Source organism: Cydia amplana, chromosome 19, assembly GCF_948474715.1.
Source record: "Cydia amplana chromosome 19, ilCydAmpl1.1, whole genome shotgun sequence".
Lineage (NCBI taxonomy): Eukaryota > Metazoa > Arthropoda > Insecta > Lepidoptera > Tortricidae > Cydia > Cydia amplana.
The window spans coordinates 4,400,109-4,413,126 of NC_086087.1; the positions used below are offsets into that span (position 1 = coordinate 4,400,109).

General features: G+C 35.8%; 1 protein-coding gene across 1 annotated transcript in view; it reads left to right on the forward strand.

Annotated features, from left to right (window-relative positions):
* Positions 1-5,367: 5,367 nt before the first annotated feature.
* The window catches only part of LOC134657274 (unconventional myosin-XVIIIa), a 300,971-nt gene continuing 293,320 nt past the window's right edge, over positions 5,368-13,018 (forward strand). Inside the window, exon 1 of the mRNA XM_063512854.1 lies at positions 5,368-5,686. The gene's annotated coding sequence lies outside the window, so the exon portion shown is untranslated. The remainder of the gene's footprint in view (positions 5,687-13,018) is intronic.

The following is a 13,018-nucleotide window of genomic DNA, read 5'->3' on the forward strand; positions in this document are numbered from 1 at the left end:
AAGACCTATCCATAGATACCCCACACGTATGGGTTTGATGATAAAAATTTTTTTGAGTTTCAGTTCTAAGTATGGGGAACCCCCAAAATTTATTGGTTTTTTTCTATTTTTGTGTGAAAATCTTAATGTGGTTCACAGAATACATCTACTTACCAAGTTTCAACAGTATAGTTCTTATAGTTTGGGAAAAAAGTGGCTGTGACATACGGACGGACAGACAGACAGACATGACGAATCCATAATAAGGGTTCCGTTTTTTGCCATTTGGCTACGGAACCCTAAAAATACCGTTTTCGTTCCCATACAAAAATACCGATATCCAATCCCTGCAAACAACTATAGGTAATTATATTAAATTTATATTAACTTATTATCTATTGCAGCGATACGCTTTGGTAGAAACCTTTTTTTTCTTTTTGACTTAATTCCCGACGACGTCTGGTTTGACAACAGACACGAGATTCATTTATCTTCCAAATGAAGTTGGTGTCAATTCTGCCTATATTATTAGCGCAATTTTTAAACGTTCATTGAATATCCTTTTTGCAATTGGGAAAACCGCTTTTTGTCGCGGGTAAGTGTTCGAATCTTTTATTTTATTATTTGTTTGCATTTCTTTATTTTAGCGTGGCCTTTCTCTTCGTCCGCAGTTTTCTTTTTCGGGAACATTTTACCATTGCCTTTGTGGACACGAACCAATAGCTGGAGAGCTAGCCACACCACAAGGCGCACGCCACGTTACCTAACATAGTTCGTCCAACGATTCAGACATCAGCCTGAGCATGGGCAGCGCACCATTGGCCTAAGCCTATTCCCGACATCTGAACTGAACGTGGTCGGTTCGCAGCTCTACCCCACAACTCAAGGGAAGTGTCCATCCTTTTAACGAATTCAACAAAATTTACAATTTAAAGCGAACGCTGTGCATGTGTGTGCATTTTATAAAAATTTTATTATTCTTACATTCTTATTGCTCGCAGCCTGTTCCTTACTGGTACCATTAGGGAACGAGAAAGACTTAGCCAGGTAGATAGCCTTTTAGTTCATAAGACTGATTTCGGTGTCACACTACATCTTAAAAATTACCTGACTCTGAAACTTAGCTGATTTCGGTGGCAGTTACCTTTTTTTTATACTATCTATGATTTTGTGTGGGCAAGGTGTCTACTTATTTATCTTAAACTGTTAATTATAAAGTAGGGAACAAGAAAGACTTAACTGATTTCGGTGGCACTTATTTTTTTTATACTCTATGATTTTGTGTGGACAAGGTGTTTACTTATTTATTTTCAACTGTAAATTATAAAGTCTATTATTTATACTTTCCGAATAAAACGTGGCAATCTTGTAATATTTTTTTTCATTCCTAACAAATTTGCTACACTATCTAATACCTTTAAATGAGCAATTCTTGTTTATTTATTTATTTATACATATATATATATATATATATATATATATATATATATATATATATATATATATATATATATATATATATATATATATATATTATATATATAGGTATATTTCGGGGATCTCGGAAACGGCTCTAGCGATTTCGATGAAATTTGCTATACGGGAGTTTTCGGGGGCGAAAAATCGATCTAGCTTGGTCTTATCTCTGGGAAAACGCGCATTTTCGAGTTTTTATATGTTTTCCGAGCGAAGCTCGGTCACCCAGATATTTATACTAATTTATGGTAAGTTGAAGCGAAGGTACAGTAGTACTTACCTACAAAGATATAGCTGTAATGCTGTGTAGAAGATATAGGTAAAGCCTGATAAAAAAAAAGATTCAAACAGCTAAAAAACTTACCTTTATAAGTACCTAACTCCCTATTCAGTTTTAATGGATAACAAATATTCATGATACTCACTTTTGGCTTTCACGGGCCTAAAACCCCGGTCTTTTGATAGGCTTGCGTGGGGATTTAGATCCAACACGTAGAGTCCCCTTGGAGAGCTTTTATGTCATACAATTTATTATTAAGTAAGGAAAGCCATGTATATTATTATGGAATGCAAGCACAAGCAAGTTTAGGTAAGTACTTGTTTCTCTATGCAACACAGTAAGCTGTGCCCTCTCTCCGACATAAAAAGTCCTTACATCTGTATTTGCGTGGCCGTATCTAATAAGGGTGGTATTCCACTCGTCCAAGATCTTTGTCCAATGTGGATTGCGTATCTCTCTCTCTCATTGGGCTAAGATATTGGACACATGGAATACCTTACCTTCCTAAGCCGCTCGCCGTCCAGCCGTTAAATGCAAAATGCAATTGGACGTAGTTACAGGTAAAAGATCCAATCCACAAAAAGTTGAACAAAAGTTATGGCAGTTTAAAGTTTGAATCGGTATTCCTCTATACTGGTAGATATTTTTTATACTATGTGTTTGGATGAAAAACGAGCCAATTCGCCTTTTATATATTTATAGATACATTGTTCAGTTTCATGCAACATTTGTCGAGATATTTGACCAAATGTGGGTTGGATCCTTTTCATAAAAAAACACTTTTCATGGACTCTCGTTTTTTTTTAAATTATGCAATAAGGATCCATTCAATAAAATTGGATAAAAATCATAAATATATTATTATTAAAAACAATTGAATTAATTATTATGTATTATTTTACCATAAAAAATGAAATTAGTTTTGCTAAACAGTATTAAACCTAATAATGATCACAAAATTTCTTAAAAATTACCTATTACCGTTTTAAATTTAGAGTTTATAATTAAAATAATTCCGACTCACGCTTGACTGCACATTTCTAATGGGTTTTCCTGTCATCTATAGGTAAAGAACTATTATGTATATTTTTTTCAAAATTTTAGACCCCGTAGTTTCGGAGATAAGGGGGGGAATGGTCATTTATTGCCTATATTCTTGAATAACTGCTAAACTTATTAATCCTAAAATTATAAAAAAAAAATATTTGAGATCCTAACAATAAGCTCTTTCATTTGATATATAACACGATATAGTTTGAAAAACTTTATTTTTTAATTTTCTCATTTACCCCCCAAAAATGGCCTCCATATTTAAAATTTATTTATTTACGTTACACATCCATATTTGGGTCACAAACTTACATATGTGTGCCAAATTTCAACTTAATTGGTCCAGTAGTTTCTGAGAAAATAGGCTGTGACAGACGGACGGACAGACAGACGAGTGATCCTATTAGGGTTCCGTTTTTTCCTTTTGAGGTAGGTAAAAAAAACATAATTACTGCCTCACGATTAAATTTGTCAATGCGCAGCAACACTATGACACGAACAGTCTTGCAAGTTACCAAAAAGAGAACAAATTAGAGTCAGACCAAGAAAAGTCTGCAGCGGATTTGATAGGCCACGCAGGGCAAGTGTTATTTTAAACGTCAAACTTCTATGAAATTATGACGTATAAATAAACACTTGCACTGCGGGGGCTATCAAATCTGCTGCAGACTTTTCTTGGTCCGACTCTACCAAAGTTTGTGACTTTTATAGCCTTTTCCGTCAGTAGAAAAAAGCGGCAAATTTAAAAAACGTGGGCACGGAGCGTTATCGTTCCATAGAAAATTTGAATTTCGCACCTTTTTTACTGAGAAAGTTGTTTGACATACTATGTATAACTTGCTAAAAACGTAGGAGACGAATTCAAAATATATTTAATTATTTTTGCGTGTTTTATTATTTATAAATGATCAAAAACGATTGATATGTTTAAAATCCTATTTTATTATTTTAGTGATAATTTAACAGTTATAGCTGGTCAAACAAATCTTGTCAGTAAAAAAAGGCGCCTACAGTTTTTAAATTTGCCGCGTTTTTCTACTAACACGATTTGCTTGACCAACTATAATACCGCGTTGGGTCGTTTTTATGTTTACCGTTAAATAAAAATTGTAAGTAGTGTCAATAAAAAAAAATGGTTTGGGTTGTTGCACATTTTTACAATTATTGCATATTGGTCCAAGCCAATACTTACAGTAAAAAATTAGCAGTGAGGACTTGATCATAATAGTTAAAAATAATGCCATTAGAATTTAGAAAGGAATCTTAAAAATATAGCTGGTCAAAGTGGTGAAGCAAATCTTGTCAGTAGAAAAAGGCGACAAATTAAAAAATATATAAAGTCAGACCGTGAAAAGTCTGCAGCGATTTAGATAGTCCACGCAGTGCAAGTGTCATTTTAAACGTCAAACTTCTATGAAATTATGACGTATAAATAACACTTACACTGCTTGCGCTATCAAATCCGCTGCAGACTTTTCTTGGTGCAACTATAGACGCGAAGGGTCATCATGCCATAGAAAATTTGAAATTCGCATCTTTTTCTACTGACAAGATTTGCTTGATCAAGTATACCTACTTGGATTGGCTTAAAGGGGTCGTATCCAGGCCATAATTGTTAAAAAAAATACTTGCATGGATCGTTTGTGCTGATCATTATCACACCAAAGTAGAATTGACAATAGCTCTTAACTTAGTGATCCAAGTGAGATGAATTCTTTTTGCTGTTTATCTGAAGGATTTTAGTGTAGTAAATTTTATTTCTCAAAAGGATCCAAATGAATTGGATCATTTTCGTTAATAATATTAAGGATAAAAAGTGTGAATTACATTTTCTTAAAAATGATCCAAGCAGGTTGGATTTCTTTCGATAAAATAAATGTGGAGCAGTTCCGTAATTGATCGAATATAACTAAAAGGTTCCAAGAGAAATGGATACTTATTAGCGAATATATATTTTAACCCGTCCTACATGTGGGATGGTATCCCATGTTGATTAAAATATGAAAACGCAGTCTAAACTGGGCCTGTTTTTGCTGAATGAAAATAGACACCATAGAGACCTCTCTGGTATACTTAACTCATGTTTTGGTAATTTTGTGGATTGGATCTTTTACCTGTAACTACGTCCAATTATAATATTACCGCCATCTATTGTGTGTTTTAGAAACCATTTCGTCACTATTCATAACTTCAGCTTTAATCCACTGAACACTAGATGTCGCGACTATTAAAATTAATACCGCTATTCATCACTAGATGGCGCTTTTGAGAGGAATTACTGCAGAGGCGTTTTTCATACCAATCTTACTAGAACTGTATCTGTATCAAAGTTGTACTGATTTTATTTATTTTCATATAAAAAAATACTTCCATTGAATATAAAATAAATAATATTGCAATAAGTTTTTATTTTCATTATTTACAACTAAAATACATTTTATTATTTAACGTTAAAAAAACCATAACACGACTAAATAATATCTAAGTCTCGTTACTAACTTCTAGTACGTATTTATGTTGGCTTCTCAATTTGGGTGTATAATAATCTGTACTACGGTACTGCGACCGGTGCTTGAATCAGCCGAGTTGCCTGCAGTTCGTATGCTATGATTAGTTTATTTGTGCCTTGAATAGGATAGCCTGTGTTCGGGCGCATTGTACAGAACGCGATTATTATCGACATCTGTCAAATCTTCAATTTTACGTGTTTTGTGATAGAGATGGTGGATTCTTGATTAATTTGCTGTGTCGGTGCAAATTCACTCAGTGTTCAGTTAAAATAAGCATTATAATGTTTGGGATTTGTGATTTTGTGTTTTGTGTATAGCAGGCTCGTAGCCAAAGTGGCGTTTGTGAATTGAGGATCACACATTTGCTTATTTGGATTAAAAATACTCGCAAGTAAGTAAATATTTACTTAACATCGTAACGCTGTGTTACAGTTTAAACAAGATACTATTTTACGGAGCAGGCAGCTGCTGACTAGCTAATTTGTTGTTTTTGTGCGGCTAAAACTAGTCAGTTTAGGAACTGTTCATACGCCCATTGGTATTTGTTGTTCTTTGCATTGCTGCATTCCAAGTTGGTTCTCGGTGTCGTAATACTTAACTTCAGGTTTATTCTTCTGCGTTTGTTTACAAAGACCAAGCAATATAAGTGTATTTTTTTTTAATGTGTAGTTAGTAATTATACTGGGTCAACCAAATCTTGTCAGTAAATAGGAACAAAAAAACTATACTCATCCTCTTCTTTTGGGTGCTAGTACTAGTGTAAGACAAAGATAGTATGATTCTCTCTGTCTATGTTTGAAATCAAACAGACCTTTGACACACTATAATATCAAAATGTTGATATAATTGAACTTTTAATTAATTAGAATAGTTGTCAATAATTAATTAAATGAGTGTAACAACCTGTAGTGATAAGAAAGTAAATAACAACTATACTAAAAGCACAATACAGTTTATATCTGCTTAAATATTAATTAAAAACAGACCACAGCTGTAGACTATGTAGGTACATGTAGGTTATATTTACCTCATTTAAATTTTCCTGTGAATTGCCCATTGTGTAGTAACATCATCTGAATCATCTCATTTCTAACAATCTAATGTAGGCACACAGTACATGGTCTATATTGTAGTTATAAATAATTGCATAGCTAATAAATGCAGTTACAATGTTGAGTTTTGCCAGAGTAGTCGACCTTAGAGCAATTTACCCTAATACCTGTACTAAGTTATGCTGAATTTTAAGTGGGTACATACCAAAAATATATTCAATGTGTAGCTAACTAAAGCCGGTCCTAAACAATTAAACAATTGTACCTTAGTTGATTTTAAACTGGAATCACCAGCATGGAAGGAGTTTTTGAAAGTAAATTGATTTTTCTTTCTTTCTTTTTAATAGAAACAGCAAGTACTTGTTTCAAAACTAATGCAGTTTCTTGTTAGGGTTCCGTACCCAAAGGTTAAAATTACTAAGACTCCGCTGTCTGTCTGTTTGTCACGAGGCTGTATCTCTTGAACCGTGATAGTTAGGCAGTTGAAATTTTCACAGATGATGTATTTCTGTTGCCGTTATAACAATAAATACTAAAAACAGAATATAATAAATATTTAAGTCTGGCTTCCATACAACAAACGTGACTATTTGCCGTTTTTCGGAACCCTTCGTGCGCGAGTCCCACTCGCACTTGGCTGGCTGCCAAAAAGCCTGACAAAACGTACAAGTAACATATACGTTTAGCAAGACTACACTAATGTGAAAAACATTTACTAAGTCACAATGGTGTGTTCATTTTCCTAGTATGTTGCTGTTGGTGATGCACCTACATATGGCCTTACTAGTTCCTATGTATATAGGTAAATTATGAGGTGAAAAATAAAAAAACTGCTCTCTGAACACACTTCACCGTCGACCAAACATTGATAGATTTCGTTGAACCTACACACCTTAAAATCCTAAATAATAAATATCCCTACAGGACCTAAGACGTTTTGCCAAAACACGTTGGCAGCGGTACAGATAGCCACGTCGATCTAAAACCAACTTTATTAAATACATAATAAGGTGCATTTTACGTCAGTGCGTGTTGCCCGGCAGAGGGGCCGCGCTCAATCGATAGAGGGCCCCCCAGCCATCAGCTGAGCCGTCTGGGCGAAGGCATAATTACTTGTGATAACTCGGTTTTACTTTAAATGTGAGGTCGCAGTTGAAGTTCGAGAGGTCATTGAAAGGGAGCATTAATCATATTTTTGAGATCTTGTACAGTCACCTGCACTAATATCATCATCTTTCTCGCGTTGTCCCGGCATTTTTGCCACGGCTCATGGGAGCCTGGGGTCCGCTTGGCAACTAATCCCAGTAATTGGCGTGGGCACTAGTTTTTACTAAAGCGACTGCCATCTGACCTTCCAACCCAGAGGGTAAACTAGGCCCGTATTGGGATTAGTCCGGTTTCCTCACGATGTTTTCCTTCACCGAAAAGCGACTGGTAAATATTAAATGATATTTCGTACATAAGTTCCGAAAAACTCATTGGTACGAGCCGGGGTTCGAACCCGCGACCTCCGGATTGCAAGTCGCACGCTCTTACCGCTAGGCCACCAGCGCTTTTTTCACCTGCAATAATATGTTACACAATAAAGGCCGCAAAAATATCTGACACGATCTTATTTGTAGAGCCATAAAAGTGTGTCACATGTTTTTGCGGCCTTCGAAGAGTAACTTATTATTGCAGGTGACTGTACCTACCCCAGGCGGTCTAGCATGAGTTGCGTTCTCGCGCGCGAGTCCATACTTGAAGTCGCGCCAGATGTATGAGTCGCGCGCGAGAACGCAACTCATGCTAGACCGCCTGGTAGTATATCTTTAAAATGAAATTGCAGTCTGGCAAGAGCAAGAGGCAGATATCGGTGTAAATGAAAAGGTAACAGCTTTTCCCTAACTTTTTTCTTTGCATCTACCTATACATTTGGCTCCATAAGCTCGTAAGCTACGCGTATGCCATGTTTCATGCTTTCTTCTAGATGCGACTGTATTTGAAGGGTCCACGGAAAGAACATGTCTAGTCACGCTAGTGACATTTTGAGTAATCGCGGTTTTAAAATTTGGAACAATGTCAAAACGTACGGTAATTCCGTGACCAGGTATTATTTAACTAAAAATAAAGTTGTTATATTTATTATACAGTGGTAGCAAAAGATATAACTAATAGTTCATTAAGAGCTCTTCATTTTGAGATAAAAATCTCATTTTCCGAAAAATGTGACTAGACATGTTCTTTCCGTGGACCCTTCATTTGAACTTTGAACTAAAAAGTCGAAGTATACCTAGTCTAGGTATATCTAGGTAACCTAGATAGGTGTCACCATGTCACTCTTGCTATCTTCTTCGTTCCGTCCTTCCTTTCCTTTGGCATGTGTGCTGGCACGTTTCATCTATCTCCAATCTCGTACTATTTAGGCTACAAGTATCAAGATTCATTTTGTTTGATATGTTGTCCATGAACATCCTTGGCATCCTAGCCCGTATGTCTACGAGCCATAACCCATTTCAGCCAGTCCGTGTGTGCTTAACTTTCTTGATGCCGCCGCAAGCGCGGCATGTAGGTAGATATTAAAGATAACTTGTAAGTTTTGCGACTTGTGAGCCTAAATCCTCACTGAATGAATAGGTAAAAGTTTTCGCATATCTATAAATATAGGCACCTACTATCTATGTATTGCCAGGCAAAGTTCCTGTGTACCCTAGTCCCTATAGTACATCCTGAATAGGGGGTGGCATAACTTTATAAGCGTGTTGTCAAAGGCTGTTAACTGAATAGAATATGTAACGAGAGCAAAGGCCACCTACCTACAAACATACCTGATCGATCCACTATTCCTAACTCAATTAAATCATTTATAAATACTTGATGCGTTTTACGCGAAATTTGCAAAATAGTACTTAGCCACTATTGCCTACAATCTACAACCATTCAAGCAACACTTAGGTATACTTAGCTATAAAATTAAGACGAAAAATTAAATTGAAAAACGCTAAGAATCATTCGTCTAAGCTAAGTTCTAAAACAGGCGGTAGATTTTAATCTATTTGTTTACTAACGCAATCACGACACGTCATGCTTTCTACCCAGACTATACAGTGTGGAAAGATAAGTCGGGCCCTGGAGGGAAACTACCTTAAATCCTTAAGCTGGCTCATTTTACTTAAAGGAGGCATTCCTTTATTTTAAAAAAGAAACAAAACTGCATTCAAAGAATCTAAAACTCGCTTGCCTCGACCGGGACTCGAACCAACTAAAATTAAAAAAAACAAACACTCCCTATTTTATTATACTAATCGATAGTATTATTCAGGATAAAATTTCTCTAACAAATATTTGGTCTTACTCTGGAAAGTGAACATCTAGTATATAATAAGTGTTCCCATTTAATAAAATCAAAATTTAAAAAAAAGGATCAACAGATCGGTACTATTCGGTACTGATTTAAAGCTTAGGTAACATTGTTGGGAAACAGCGCAGAGTTATACACGAGTCAGCGGTGTTTTATTTTTGTCCATCCACAAGTCCACAACAAAAGAATAAAAGGCTTGTAAATAATGGGCGGCCTTCGATTTGGTTCGACCAGTCCACGAGCGTGGCCAAGCCAATGTGACACATTTAACCAGTCAAGGTTATTAGGTAGTAAGAAAGATAAAAAGGCTTAGTATCACCACAGACTACATATATACAGACGCTGCTATCCCATACATTCAAATGTGACCGCCTAAAAGCGCATCATTACCAGATGGCGTCACTGAAAATGCACTGTTGCCTATCATGGATACAAGATGGCGCTGTGTCACATCCAAATCATAGAATTCCTAACGACATCTATACGTCTTCATTGAAAGTTAGTAGACATATGTCGTTGCCAACGATTAGAAGTAATCAACAGATGTCGCTTTATAGCGTATTGAATAAATCATGAATCTAGTTTAAAACTGGATCAAGCATGAGGGGTGGAAGGAAATGACCGAACAGGATATTCTTATGTATCTTTCAGTATGAGTAAAGAGAGTTCGGGCACTTAAGGAGTACAGGGAGGGAAGGGAGAGGCAGGGTACAGAGAAATAGCGTAGCCAAACGGTATAACCATAAAGTAATTTCGGAAAACGATACTGTGGTGATGATAATATTTATATATTATAAGAATGCTACATAAGTCTTGCCGAAACTATTTAAACCGGCTGAAAATAAATAACTGTCATAATAATTTTGCGCATGCTACCATTGGTGCATGGCAAAAGGATTAGACATTACTACTGGCGTAAGTCCGTCTATATGCCACCATGCCACTGGTACTTGAGCGTTTCTTTATATTTTTTTAATCCAATTGCTCAAAAAGTTTAGTTTTTGTAGCTGCAAATCGTGCGTAAAGTTTGATTTTTTTACACTAGTGCTAAAAAGTAATCTGATTGATACATTTTAAATAAATGAGTATTATGCGAGACCCGCTTATAAATGACCCACCTGAACAACGCGCGATTGGGCATAAAGGAGTATTATTCGAGACCCAATAGTATTACTTGAACAACGCGCGACAGAATGAAGCTGACGTTCGTACAATACACTTTATACACTTAATATAAATGTAATTAATTAGATATATATCAATATAATGAAATAACAAAAGATTCATGTTTTTTTACATATAGCTGGTCAACCAAATCTTGTCAGTAAAATAAAGGCGCGAAATTCAAATTTTCTATGGGACGATATCCTTTCGCGCCTACATTTTTCAAATTTGCCGCCTTTTTCTACTGTCAAGATCTGGTTGACCATGTATAATTATATGTTCTGAAAATTAATTTTATTAATTTTAATAATACAATTTCTCTTCAATTGGCATAATGCTGACAACAGTGACAACAGAATCCACATTGAAAAAAATGGCAATTAAAAGTAAAACTTTTTTTATTCCCTTCCCGCCTTTTTTATTCAACATTTAAAGTGATTTATGTTTGTAAGTAATTGCCAAGAAAGCATAAGTTATTAAATAAAAATGAGTGATTCAGACGATTTTGGAGTTAATTTAACGCCACCAGATATCAAAGCAAAGGCATCCGTTGTAAGTGACAGGGCTATAACCGCGAAAATCGAATTTCGCAAATTGCGGGCATTTTTCTCTGTCACTCTAATTACGCCTGCATTGGAGTAAAAGAGAAAGATCCCCGCAATTTGCGAATTTCGGTTTCGGCGGTAGCCCCTCAGTATATTACCGGAAAAATCGAAAGCTCGGTACTCGTGCAAAATGACATACTTCTCGCACTTATATCGAAAACTACTATTTTTTGCCATTTTTAGGGTTCCGTAGCCAAATGGCAAAAAACGGAACCCTTATAGATTCGTCATGTCTGTCTGTCTGTCTGTCCGTCTGTCCGTCTGTCTGTCCGTCCGTATGTCACAGCCACTTTTCTCCGAAACTATAAGAACTATACTGTTGAAACTTGGTAAGTAGATGTATTCTGTGAACCGCATTAAGATTTTCACACAAAAATAGAAAACAAACAATACATTTTTGGGGTTCCCCATACTTCGAACTGAAACTCAAAAAATTTTTTTTCATCAAACCCATACGTGTGGGGTATCTATGGATAGGTCTTCAAAAATGATATTGAGGTTTCTAATATCATTTTTTTCTAAACTGGATAGTTTGCGCGAGAGACACTTCCAAAGTGGTAAAATGTGTGTCCCCCCCCCTGTAACTTCTAAAATAAGAGAATGATAAAACTAAAAAAAATATATGATGTACATTACCATGTAAACTTCCACCGAAAATTGGTTTGAACGAGATCTAGTAAGTAGTTTTTTTTTATACGTCATAAATCGCCTAAATACGGAACCCTTCATGGGCGAGTCCGACTCGCACTTGGCCGCTTTTTTATATTGTGATCTTTTTTGCCACTTTTGTGTTATTTGTACTCAAATTCACGAGCTCTTTCGATCCTAATGAGATAAAATACCTCAATTCATGCTCAATTCACTCTTATCGTGCCTTCTAAAAATTTACGATACAAGTTGCATTGCAATAACTATAAAAAAGTAACTGATTTGACTAGTACAAAAATACCCTATTGTAACAATACGATGCGACGTTGTCGAGTTAAACTGGACTCGCTTCGCAGTAACTCATAGCAGTTTGGCAACGTCGCGTCGTGCTTTTATTTTTAAGCAACAGATTTGTACATGATTTGTACCATCTTAGTACCTATACATACAAAGATATGTTTTCATAACGTTCCTTTTCAACTTCTCCCATGGCAAAACCCGTACCTATCAAACCTGAAATTATTATACAAAAGCATTTAATGTTTGTTTTAATAAACTTTTTCTGTTATAATTAGAATAAATATATCTAATTTTGCGTATATTGACCAGGCAGGTGTTTGTATCACTAATTATGTGACCTATAAGTATAGACAGACAACAGCGTGCACAGAAACGTCAAAAACGGCATCAAGTAATGATTATTGCTATTTTAAAATTAGTCCCCTACTTCAGGGTAATGTTATACGCCTGTTCCTTAAAAAAGCTGAGGGCCTACCGCGAACCACGTTCGACGTGTTGCCTCCCCGTCACACTTACGTACGAATTTACAAGTGCGACAGAGAGGCAACACGTCGAACGTGGTTCGCGGTAGGCCCTCAGAAATGGACACTGAGGCATAATTATCATTATTTTGG